The sequence below is a fragment of the Bacillus rossius genome, chromosome 1, assembly GCF_032445375.1.
Source record: "Bacillus rossius redtenbacheri isolate Brsri chromosome 1, Brsri_v3, whole genome shotgun sequence".
In the NCBI taxonomy this organism is placed as follows: Eukaryota; Metazoa; Arthropoda; class Insecta; order Phasmatodea; family Bacillidae; genus Bacillus; species Bacillus rossius.
In genome coordinates this window covers 255,712,719-255,725,554 of record NC_086330.1, presented here as the reverse complement: position 1 = coordinate 255,725,554, position 12,836 = coordinate 255,712,719, and the positions used below count along the sequence as shown (strand labels likewise).

General features: G+C 37.8%; 1 protein-coding gene across 3 annotated transcripts in view; it reads left to right on the top strand.

The window, feature by feature from the left end:
- LOC134527491 (serine/threonine-protein phosphatase 4 regulatory subunit 3) overlaps positions 1-12,836 on the top strand; it is a 269,007-nt gene that overhangs the window by 10,875 nt on the left and 245,296 nt on the right. The window lies entirely within an intron of this gene.

Sequence of the window (12,836 nt, the reverse complement as noted above, 5' to 3'; positions counted from 1 at the left end):
TGTGTTGTGTGTGTGTCATATCTCTTTGGCAACAGGTTTGTCTTCCAACAATGTCAAATGCTAATATTATAACTAGGAAGGAAATTTTCAGTTCTTTGGTATGTCTGGTTTGGTTCAGTCAACATTAAGAGGCCACTCCAGTGTTTCAGGGGCACTACGCAACCCGCGTTAACCTCATAAGATTCAATGATATTTTCATTTTGCTTATAACTTATTAAATAATATAGATTTCAAAATGATGCTTGCTTGATATGTAAGACAACGATGCTCTTATCAAAGCCCCTTTCTTCAAAAACGTGCATAAATTATGGTTCAAACCTAGACAATACACTTATGCATATTAGTAGAGATTAAAATAAAACCATAATTTATGCACGTTTTTGAAGAAAGGGGCTTTGATAAGAGCATCTTTGTCTTACATATCAAGCAAGCATCCTTTCGAAATCTATATTAGTTAATTAGTTATAAGCAAAATGAAAATAGCATTGAATCTTATGAGGTTAACGCGGGTTGCGTAGTGCCCCTGAAACACTGGAGTGGCCTCTTAAGAAATCGACTGGGTACAGAAAAAGCTGCAAAACTTGTATTTTTGTTTAAAATTTTAAATAAGTAATATTTTATGTAGAAGTTTTACTTTGAATACTCTCGAATGTGTGCAATTCTAAAAAGAAGAAGAACAAAAGGAAATTGTGGTTTTGATTTAAATTACTTTATTTAGAACAATTGGACTATAAGACTATAAGGGATGACAGAAGTGACAAAGTTACATTTAAATATGATATATTTTCAATGATGTAGTTATTTTCTATAAGACATTTTTTTACTAATGTTAACTATGTTACTGTACTAAAAATTTTCATAAAGTGACATCATTAATGTTTCCTTAAAACATTATGCAATGTAAAATGTGGTTATTTCAAAGAAAGAAAATTAGGCTAGTTGTCTTTACAAAATGAATTAATCTGTTATTAATTGTACTGTAGAGCAAAGTCAAGTCATGAAAACAGTCATGAAAATGTACTGTATATTACACAGATTACAATTTTTTAAATTTTAATCAAAAAAATCTGACTTTAATAAAAAAAACCCGATTTTAATAAAAAAAATCTGATTTTTTTGATTTTTTAAAAAAAATCAGGATTTTATCATACCCTACTGTTGGATGCTTGTATGGTTTGACAACTTCAAATAGGTAGTTGAATGTAAATATTTACACAAACAAAATTTAAAATGAAAATATCGGCGAAGCGTCGTAAATATCCGTGAATGTCGCCATTTATCCGTTAGTCCGTTTTAAGCTTCAAATATCAGTGAAAACGGATAAAATCCGTATAAACGGCAGGCCTGGAATAACGTATCTTTCAGTTCAACGTAAGATTTTAAATTCCCGCTCAAAACACCAATGTAAACAATGTAAAAATATTTCACTTTAACATTAAAAACGTATCCTACCTTCAATACAACGACCATTCTTTTCCAGTTAGCAGGAAAATTTTACATAATTGGTACTGTTTTTTCACAGGGGTTCTTTATAATTAATTTTTATCACTTTCAAGAACCGTTAACAAGTATAAAACATAACAAACACTGTCTCAACGATTCATAGAATCATAGTACAGTAGAACGCGCCATTCTTCCTCCTCCATGGATCACACACTTTAGTGCACGAGACGATCTAAACAATCGATTGCTGTTTCACCCCTCTTCATGACAATTGTTTTTAGCTGTGCCATCTTTTGGTTATTTGTAGAGCACATTTTAAAAGTTTTAATTAACGCAGATACAAATGTTAAATGAAAATTATAGTTTAACTTGTATACTAAATAGAAAACCCATTATGTTAATTTATGCAGGTTAAGTTTTGAACTGTTTGGTGTCACAGCATGGCCGACACGCTTTGTGTTGCCATGAAGGTTGGAATGCATAGGCGTACCTAGGAATTTATTTCGGGGGGTGTTCTTCCAGATTTTTAAGAAAAACTGCATAAACACCAAAAATTAATTATTTCTTGAGTAAATAAATACAATAGACTCGAATTTAATTTTTAACCTGGGCTATTGTTGATATGTAATTTATACATAATTTTTCTTTCAATTAACTTAAGTAAGATCACATTAAAATACCTACAAAAAATCCCAAAAAGATATATATATATAAAATATAAAAATAATTAGTTAACTTAACGAATTTACGTACGCACTTTACAAACTTATTCCTAATAAGTTGACGGCATGACAGTAGAATAATTGCTGTATAATTTGATTGTAAGGGTGTTAGCAACTAAGGCCGGAATTACAATAGCCCATCCATCCGTCATCCGTCTGTCAATTACGTGACCTGCACCCAATAAGATGGACTGAAAAATGTCATCCACTCGTCCGTCTAAAGCTTGGTAACTTTATACTTTTGACGGGTGAACGGATGAAACTATAACCTCCTAATGTCTTCTAGGTGTTTGCATATAAAATATTATATTAAAATGTATTAAAGCTTGTTTAATTGTTCAGCTGATTCCAAAATCATTTCTTAGCTTACGTTTAGACACATTTCGAAAGCTCTTTTTTGAAACAAAAATGGTCTAAGTCACAGAAGTATTATAATTACGTATGGTAACTCTGGAAATGTGAAAATACATACCGAAAAAAACCACTGTGAGTTTAATGAGTTTCAAGTAAGTAATATAATTACGTATATTTTTTTCCTCCCAAATTGTTAAGTTTTCTCAACAGTTGTCAGCATTGACATGGAGAAATATTATGATGGACGAGCGGAGTGTTGTAAATCGCCAGCCGACCTCCGTAGCGTAGTCGGATGCACACCGGCTTATGGTGGGAGAGGTTCTGGGTTCGAGTCCCGGGTAAGGCATGGTAGTAAAATTGAGACTTATTCAAAATATACACTTGCGATAAAAGATGATGAAAAAGAATAATGAAATTGATATTTCTGGCTAAACTGATACCGCTCAAGGCCAAAATCCAAGCAGTGAAGTGAAGTTTATTGCTTGGCGGCTGACGGACGGATGCGACGGGCTGTTGTAATTCAGGCTTTACAATTCAAGTGTAGCAAATCAGAATTAAATCTTTATATATAAAAATCTCGTGTCACAATGTTTGTCCGGGCTAATTTGCGAAACTACTGCATTGATTTTAATGAAATTTCGTACAAATATTTGTAACTTTGTCCAACTTTATATATAGGCTACATTTTATTTTGATTAATGAAAGCGTTTTTCAAAAATCAGCTCCCAAGGGTGGTTAAGCACTGGCAACAGTGGGTACTCCATCTCCATGACAACGGGATTTTGCATTGTTTATAGCTTCTGCGTCTTCATGGCAACGGGCATCACTTAAATCGATTTTTATTTCAATTCGAGGCATATTTCTGTATAGATTTAATCATTATTTTATGTAAAATTATTTAAATTAAAAAATATATTTGTGCGAAAAACCACTGACTGACTCATTACGATTGACTTGAAATCTTTCAACCGATTGAAACTTAGCATAGTTACTCATTTTGTGATGTATGTAGACGCTCACTAAGATATGATTTTCCGAAAATCAGCTCCCAAAGGGAGTTTTGGGGGTGTAAAATATCAAAATTCCAGTTTTTGGTAGAAAATCACCATGGCAACGGCTGTTGCTTTGTTGATGCTTCATTCGTCTCTATGGCAACAACTAATTCACTGTTAGTGCAGTCCTCATCACCGTTGAAATTTTACGGGGACTTTAAATATCAAAAATTTCCCTTTTTTTTTTTTTTCCTTCAATTTTATATCCTACAGACTTGAACTTGACATTAATGTTCCTCATGTTATGCAGGATGATGTTTTCCGAAAATCAACTCCCAAGGGTGGTTAAGCCCGGGCAACAGTGGGACAGCGGGATTTTGCATTGTTTATGCCTTCTGCGTCTCCATGGCAACGAGCATTGCTTTGATTTTTTTTTTCCATTCGAGTTGCGGCAGTGGTGTACCCACAAGGAGGGGCATGTATAATGAGCGGCGCTAGAGTGTACTGCCTGCAGACTGCCGTAGCGAAGTACGGGTACATCAGTTGTACGTTGCGTGCTCGAGAATCGGGAAACCATTGGTGCTACTCGTTTTCTCTCCGGTACATTACAAAGCATTGTAATAAATTTTTGTCGAAATTAATTGTACATTATTTCATTTATTATTACTGTAAATGGGATATTTAGTCTCATTTTTCCTCCATTAGTTTAGCCGTGTGAAGCTGGGTCGGGCAGCTAGTATATTATATATATTAAATTATATTGTTCTATTACAATATTCGCTAAAAACACCTACACATTGAGTTGAGGCCATTAAGCTACTGACTCAACGACAACTTCACACCATGTTGCACTAAACGAGGTCCCTTTCATCTGAGGCGAGAAATTTACATTTCAGCTTTTCAATGTTTGTAACAGTCGTTTAAAATTACGCACCTTGCAATAATCAAACATTTTTCTTCGTGTTATACGTACAGATGTACAGTATTTAAATGAAAGTACCTAACTTGACAAAACGACCAAAAACGTCCCATTTCCCCCCCACCCCCCCACGTTTTAATAGTTTTATAGAGTTTTGTATGAAATTAGGTCGCAACCACTACTACTTATTACTCAATGCCCAATTCTACTAAGCAAATCTAAAACATAATCAAAGTAGAGTTGAACTGATAATTCCATAGACCAATCACCGCAATTTGAGAATTTAGACTGACCTATCATGAACCAACCACTGCAATATTCATATTCAGGGCTAAATTTTAAGGAATATTTTAACCTGCCCAACGGACAGGTGTAATCGAAAATTTGCCTGTCCGCCATCCAATTTGCCTGTCCGCTGTTTTACCCAAATAAAAAAAAATTCAAAGTCGCTGAAAAAGTGAGAAAAAAGGATTTTTGCTATATTTTGCACCTATTTTTATCACACACTTAACATCCTTATTTAATCATCATTTTCAGACGAGTCTCTGTCCGAGTCACTTCACGAATTACTTTGCTGATTCTCTCTTGAAAATCTGCGATAAGGAGGTTGAAAGGGTCGACGTTTTCTCTGAACATTATGATACCAGAGATTTATTGCTGGTGCTGGATCAAACTCACTTTCAGAAGGTGACTGTAATTGAACACGCATGAGGGCAGACAGTGTATCATCATTTAGACAGTTTCGCCAGTCTGTCTTTATAGACTTCAGTCTTTACAGACTTGAGCAGCCCGTAACAAAAACTGATCCAGATGATTTTACGCCGTGACAAGATAAACTGTAAAAGATTACCGTGTCCTCTGTAAACAAGTGATGTTTATTTTTTGATGCAACAGTTGACAGGCGAATTTTCAAGCAGTCGTAGTCACTGCGGCAACTTTCAGCTGTATCTGGAGTACGCCGTGAAATGTTAACCACGCGAAAACGCTTTTCTGTTAACAAACTGTTAAAGTAGAGCAAGGAATTAGAAAAGTCGCGTTTATAAAGACAATAAATTTAAAAAATTATATTTTGAAAGTATACAACGGTAAATTACGTAATTGTTGGCTGCACTGCAACGAAATTAATATTAAAACATGGCAACAAAAACAAACATCATCGGTGTGAGATGTTTTGCATCTCTAGCATACGAATACGAATAGGCCTATGTTACGTGAATCATGACGTTACGCAAGATTTTAAGAATTATAATTCAGATTATGATTCAGAAGATTTCAGCACGGTTTGTACATAACCTACTTTTTTTTCCCGCGGTATACAACAGCCAGAGTCGTCCGTCACAAAAGAGCAGCCATTATTGTTTATTTATAGATATTGTCAAAGAAGTTTCATTTGCGGTCGTGGTCGCATAAATGTTATTAATCACCTCTGCTGCATTAGTGCGTGCGAATAACCTCGGCGTCACAAGTTGCACCTGTCCACCGGACAGTTGCCTTTTTTATTTTGCCTGCCCGGACGAGATTTTGCCTGTCCCGGGCAGGCGGACAGGCGCTAAAATCGAGCCCTGTTCATATTTGTTTACGTTTACTTACCAATTGGGCTGCTTGGTGACGTTATTTCTCTCGTTGCTCTGTGTTTAGAAATTGAACTCGAATGACATGAGTGTTCATAATTTTCTTTCTTATTTCGGGGGGGGGGTTTGAAACCCCAAAACACCCCCCCTGGGTACGCCTATGTTGGAATGTCACCTGGCACAGCCATGCTCGCGACGTGCGCTACTAGTGCGGTGCTATGGTTATCTATGGATGCGAGGTTTGTTTACGTTTAACGTGGCGCAATATTGTTCATTGAATATTTTAATTGGATGGATGGCCAAAAAGATTAAAAGAAACGCAAGCATTACTTAGAAGGAAAAAAGTGGAAATTTTAAAAGAAGTTGACAAAGGCAGGAAAAATGCAGATGTGGCACACTGTCTTTTGGTTTGGTGCTCACTACACTGTCAATAATAATAAAAGATCGCGAAAAAATTATAAAACTGTATGAACAGTCATCTTTATCTGTTGGTCACAAAAGACTTCGCCTAGGAGATAACAAGGGAATTCTATCTGCAAAATAGGTTAACCCATTCGTCATTTTGTGTTCAACAGATATACCGTATTTACTCGCATAATGTCGGCAGTAATTTGGCTACATTTTTGACAAAAAAAATGGGGTGCGGACATTATGAGGTGAAGTCCGAAAAAAAATTTTTCCCTCAAAATGTTACGTTTTGTGTAGAGTAAAAAAATTGTTCTCTCATAATTAGTTTACTAGCAGAGCGCTGGTGACTGGCGACCCTCCGCAGCGGACGTGAGAAATGTGACAGGTGTCGAGATAATTGGGTGCCGGCGATTAGTGGAAGACGCCACTCATTTTTTTTTCTTCTCTCACTCGCGTGTGCGCTCTTACGTTCAGAAGCCGCAGCCAGCCTACACAAAATAAATGCTTTGCGTGAAAAGATATTTTTTTAATCTTTCATTGAGATGGCCACTGACGGCACGGGGCAGATGTCTAATGTCTGCATTAGCCGGCGCCGGCGAGCCTCCCTCCCTGTTCCTTGCCCGCTGTGTGTATAAAAAAACTGTGCGCATGTACCCCCACCACTTTTCCGCTACCTCCACTACTTTGTGACGTAGTGTGAGTTGACGTGTACTGGCTTGTGCTATGTATAGCCCATCCCCTTGCAACTCGCGTGACGTCGCAGGCAGCTGCGCAGTAGTGTGCGAGTTTCTGAGTCTGGACGGTTTCAACACGCTACAAACCCTCTCAGCGTCCGCTCCGGAGAAATGAACAACTCAAGGTCAAAGCATTGTTGACAGCGTCGGTAAATTTCCATCCCGTTACTGTGCCTTTCAGGGGTGGCCAATGTTGCTTTGTCTGGTGCGGACTTTATGCGGATTTAAAAAAATTCCATTTCAAGTATTTAAAAAGAAATGTGCTGACATTATGCGATGGCGGACATTATGCGATTAAATACGGTAAATTTTGTATATGTAGGTCTAGAATTTAGGCTACTGTATTAAGTTCAGTAATTTTTTTTAAAATTCTTGTTTTACAAATATTTGCTTCCAAGCTAATGTAACATTTGATCCCCTACTACAGTAGAAACCCGATTATCCGTGTTAATGAAGGGGACGAGTCAGTCGGATAATCGAAAATCGCGGTTAGCCGAGTCATGCTTGCCTCAAAGGTCATTAGCCCACAGACAGCCATCTGTGGACATTCGGAGATTACATATAAATATACACATGCTTTGTGTGCCTGTGCGTTGTTGACATAGAAGCGGACTGCTTAGTGCTGGGCAGCAGTGGTTTTTAAGTCTTTCCTGTGCGGAGACATGGGCATGCGAGTTGTTTTTGCACCGAGGTGTGTGGCTAGCTGCCCGGCCAGTTCGAGGGCCCAAGACAGCTGATAGCTGCCAAGGTCATGCATTCTTTTCATCGCTCGTAAGCGACGCTGCCACACTTCGCTCATTGCTCTGTTGTCAGTAACACCATCGGGCTGGTTATTGTTTTACAGAACGACTGCCTTTACAATTCTTTTCGAGATAAGATTTTTCATACCAGCGTATTGAGACTTGATTTCATGGTTTTGAAACGGTGTCTCTGTCTCGTATAATTCATGGTGAATTATATGAATTATAAAGGTTAGATTTTTTATTTTTAACTTGCTGAACATGGACTTAGTGCAAAAACGGCCTATTATGACATAGGTAGGGCCTGGAAAATTTCAGTGTTTTCAGTATGCAAAAAAAAAGCGGTACTTTCAAATTAGAAAAGCGGTGGTTTAAAGTTGGTATTTTCGTTATGCAATGGAAATTTTACTGGTATTTTAAATGTTGACTAAATTGTGCAGTTATTGAATATAATAGTTTACATATTTAATAAACAATCCATGTATACTAGGAATAGACTAATATGCATAATAACAGCCAATTAAATCCAAAACAGTTACACAAAACAGACACGTTGCTATAGATGTTTGCAACTACAAATTTTCTTTTTTTTTCGGTTGCCGTTGCCATGTGCTTAGCCGACTTTAGGTATTTGTCAATGGAATCTTTTCTTTCCCATGAAACTTAGTCTATGGTGTAAAAAAGACAACTTTTTAAATTCATATTACACCTCGGACTATAACCGAAAGATTTAAGAACAATGCTATCCTGAAATGCTGTGACATGTTTTTGGAGTAGATAATCACAGCAACAGACCGACAGGATGCGCTCCCGCCCTTGCCGTCAGCGATGTTTATTTTGACAGCTCAAGCAATTATCTTTTCCACGTCCCTTCACAGCGTAAAAAAAAGGAAGAAAAAAAACACGGAATGCAGATGGAAAAGTAACTATGCAGTAAAATAAATATATTTACAGCCCTGCAAAATTTTTCTATTCAATAAAATTTGAGGTATTAGTGATTTTTCAGCAAAAACTGCTGTGTGACTAATAAACAAATTGTATCATAATAACTTATAAAGTATTTATTAACGGCGAAGGACAGTTGTGTAAGCCCATAAAAATATTTATTTTACTGAGAATGGACTATAAATCTTGGCTTTTGTCGCACGCGGTGTGGGAGGGGAGGAGGATGCTGACAGTTTCTCACGCAGAAGATTTAAATAATGGAGGGAATGTGTTGAAATGTTAGTTGGGAAAGGGGATGGGAGAGGTAAGCGTCACGTCACGTATGACGTCAAGCCGCCGCTACCGCCAGCCTGGCCGGACGAGTTTCTTACGCTCTCGCAGAAGCTACCACAGTGGCTTTTCGTGCTGGCGGGTAAGATAACATGACAGCTGAGACGGCTTTTCGTGAGATAGTGGACGCGCCGAGCTCGGCTAGACACTGCCGCGTGGACAGTCTAGAGGGGTGGTATCTATTTTTAGCTGTCTTTTGTATGCCTGCCTGCTTACAGTACAGTGCTTGCCAAGATATACGTGAACACACAGCGCCCAACAAAGTGTAACAGACTTGTTTTTCAGCCGATTTTACTCAAATTTTCGACTTTCTCTGCTCAAATTTTTCACGGTTTCTCAAAAAAACGGTCGTATAAACGGAATGGACGTATCAGAGGGGGGTCGCATCGGTGGGATTCTACTGTAATGGTACTTTTCGGGGATATATTCGCAGTGTAATATAGAAATGTTGTGGTTTTCGCGAATGTACTTACTTTTCACGTTTTCATGCGAAATTCACGTGAATTTTCGCAAAATTTGCGATCGCGAAAAATTCTAGGCCCTAGACATAGGGTTGCAGATGGGTCGGATATCTTATAACGACCACCTCTCTATAACGTGAGGGGTCGTTATATCTATTCTCCGTTCACTCTTAGCTGAGTTTTGAAATAAACAAACACGGTCGTATCACTGCGCCGCGTCAGCAAGTGATAGGCTGAATTTATCTTGCGTGCCAAGCACTAGTTGCAACACACACACTTCAGTACAGTCGGTGCTAATAAAATAACGGAGAAGTAATATAACAGGAAAATGGTGCCGTTACCGTTCAGGATACAAAAGCAAACAATGTTTATTTTTTGAATAATTGATAAAATAGCACCTTAACGTAAGACAACAATATGATAGTGTTACGATTTGGTACTCTCCTAATCACTATCTGGCAGTGGTGCTATCCCTTCCAGACTTGAATCAGACCTACCACCACTATCTTTGTCACTACTGTCGTCACTGTCACCGAGAGGAATTATTTACTGGCCCCTACAGCGTGACTCACATTCACAGTGAGGAGTTGAAGTGGAGCGGTTTGCAATTTAAAACAAAGGAATTTGGTACAAACTTTTACAAAAGTTATCTTAAGAACATTATAAAACTAGATGTTTAAAAATTTGAACACATTTTAAGCATTTTAAGGAAAAATATGTTAAGTCTTCTACAGTCTTTTAAAGAAGTCTGTTACTTTTTTCTGTCGCGACTTGTTTATTTTTCGTTTGATGTTTAATCTTATTTTTCTTAATGTAAGAATATCTGAGAACTCACTATCTTCTTCCTGTTCCATAAACTGTAAAAGTGTTTCTGTTGACTCTAACGCAGTTTGCAGATTCACACGTCTTGCTGGAGTCAAATATTCCGTCGCCCTCATCACTTGAACTGACATCAGCGGCCGCGCATACGTTAGAACTGACAAAGTCGTCATCACTTTTAATTTCATACCCAGGAAGCAAGACGTCAGTTTGTAGCCATTCCTCTATGTTTTCTTCATCAACATGAGCAAATTGCTCATTGTTTTTTATAGTCAAATGAAGCGACTCAGCAAAGTTTTCCGTCTCAATGTCTTCTTTTTCAAAGCAGAGGAAGTTTTCAGCTGAACCTTCAATGTCACAATACAACTTCCTCCAAGATCTGACTATGTTTACTTTCGAGACCATTCCCCACGCCTTAACAAGATAAATTGCTTCCTTTCAGTTCATGTTTTTCCAAAACTGAACCATTGCCCAATCTTCCTCCAGCAGTAATTTTAAGAGTTCTCGTCGGTAATGCCTCTTTAATGTTACAATTACACCTTGATCCATTGGCTGAATGAGCGCAGTCACATTTGGAGGCAAATAGGATACAATAATGTTTCCTTCTGCTGATTTCAACTCGTTTTCATTTGGATGAGATGGTGCATTATCTAAGAAAAGCACTGCTTTGACCGCAAACGTCTTGACTCCAAAAATTCAGAAACATGTGGTACGAATTTAGAATGGAACCACAGTTTAAAAATTTCTCGAGTCATCCAAGTAGATTTATTGTGATAGTAATCAGCTGGAAAATATTCAATTTCCGTGCCCTTAAATGTTCGTGGCTGTTTTGCTTTCCCGACACACACTAATTTTAGTTTATCTTCTCCACTAGCATTAGCACAACACATGATTGTGATTCTCTCTTTACTCAATTTGTGGCCAGGCACAGACTTTTCTGCTGATGCTGCAAGTGTTTTACTTGGTAGGCACTTCCAGTTCAAGCCAGTCTCGTCTCCATTATACACTTGGTTCGGAACTAAGTTGTGTCTGTTAATAATCCGCTGGAACTCCTTTTTAAATGCGCTTGCTCCTTCGGTATCACCGCTAAGTTTTTCACCTTCCAAGGACAATTCTCTTATTCCATGACGATCTTTAAATCTTGCCAACCAACCTCGCGATGCACTAAATTCTTCTGTCAGGCCAGGTTTTATTTTAAAAATTTGCGCCTGCTGTGATAAAATTACGCCACTTAGTTGTACACCCTCCGACCTTTTCTGTTGAAACCATTCAAACAAACAAGCGTCCAAGCTGCTAAATGTAGATTCTTTCATTGTCTTGCGTTTATTTAATCCACTTGAAGTGTCAGCCTGTGAAGCAAACTGAAGGATTTTTTCGCGATTTTTTATGATGTCGCGCACTGTTGTGTTACAGACATCAAACTCAGTCTCAAGTTTTGCAATCGTTTCTCCACTCTGAAATCTTTCTATAATTTTTGTTTTGCTGTCGAATGATAGTACCACTCGCTTTCTTTTCTGTTCATTTGCTGACATGATGAAATGTTACGCTCAACACTTCCTCACAACACTATGGTATAATCCGTCGGAATGCAGATCACTGTTACAATACATAAAATTATCACCACCTTCACGGTTCAACAACATACACTAATGGACTGTCTGCATGCGCCGGGTAATCTCTGTGGCACGGCGCCGTGCTGCGCGCGGGAGTGTACAGTCCGGTCATGCGGACATGGAATCACGCACCAGTGTATAATCTATTCACATAACATGGAACACAGAAATAGTATGTACATACGTATGTATGTACAAGTATTTTTTTAACTTTCTGTGTATATAAACATGACTGAGCCAAAGTACTTTCCCAACATAACGTATTGGTCCGAACATAGGCCGACCTCGAAAATAGGCCGACCCCTTCTACAGCGCACTCAAAATCAGGGAAAAATAAATTTTAACTAACTAAAATGATTATCAGCAGCATATTACCACAGTAACACTTCAACTAAGTTAGTATTTATTGAACTGACAAAATGTGTTATTCTTACTTACCAAAATATTTGAGAGTTCATATTTACATAGGCAGCTTCCACATTATTTGTGGTTTCTGCATATATTATTACACTTACTTTGAAATTGGCAGAAAAACTACGCCTAATTCCCCTGCTAGTTGAAGCTTTAACCTTTACGTGATGAGGCCTTACTTGAGGCACTCGAATTACGAGCCAAAGTACGCAGTCGCCAAAAAACTATAAAACCAGAAAAAACTTTGTTCCCTAAGCAGGACAGTATGACGTTAGAAATAAAACAATGCATCACTCATATTTAATCTTTCTGAATTCCAAACATGGCATAGGCTGGGTACTGATTTGCCAACATACAAGTTTATATTAATTGCA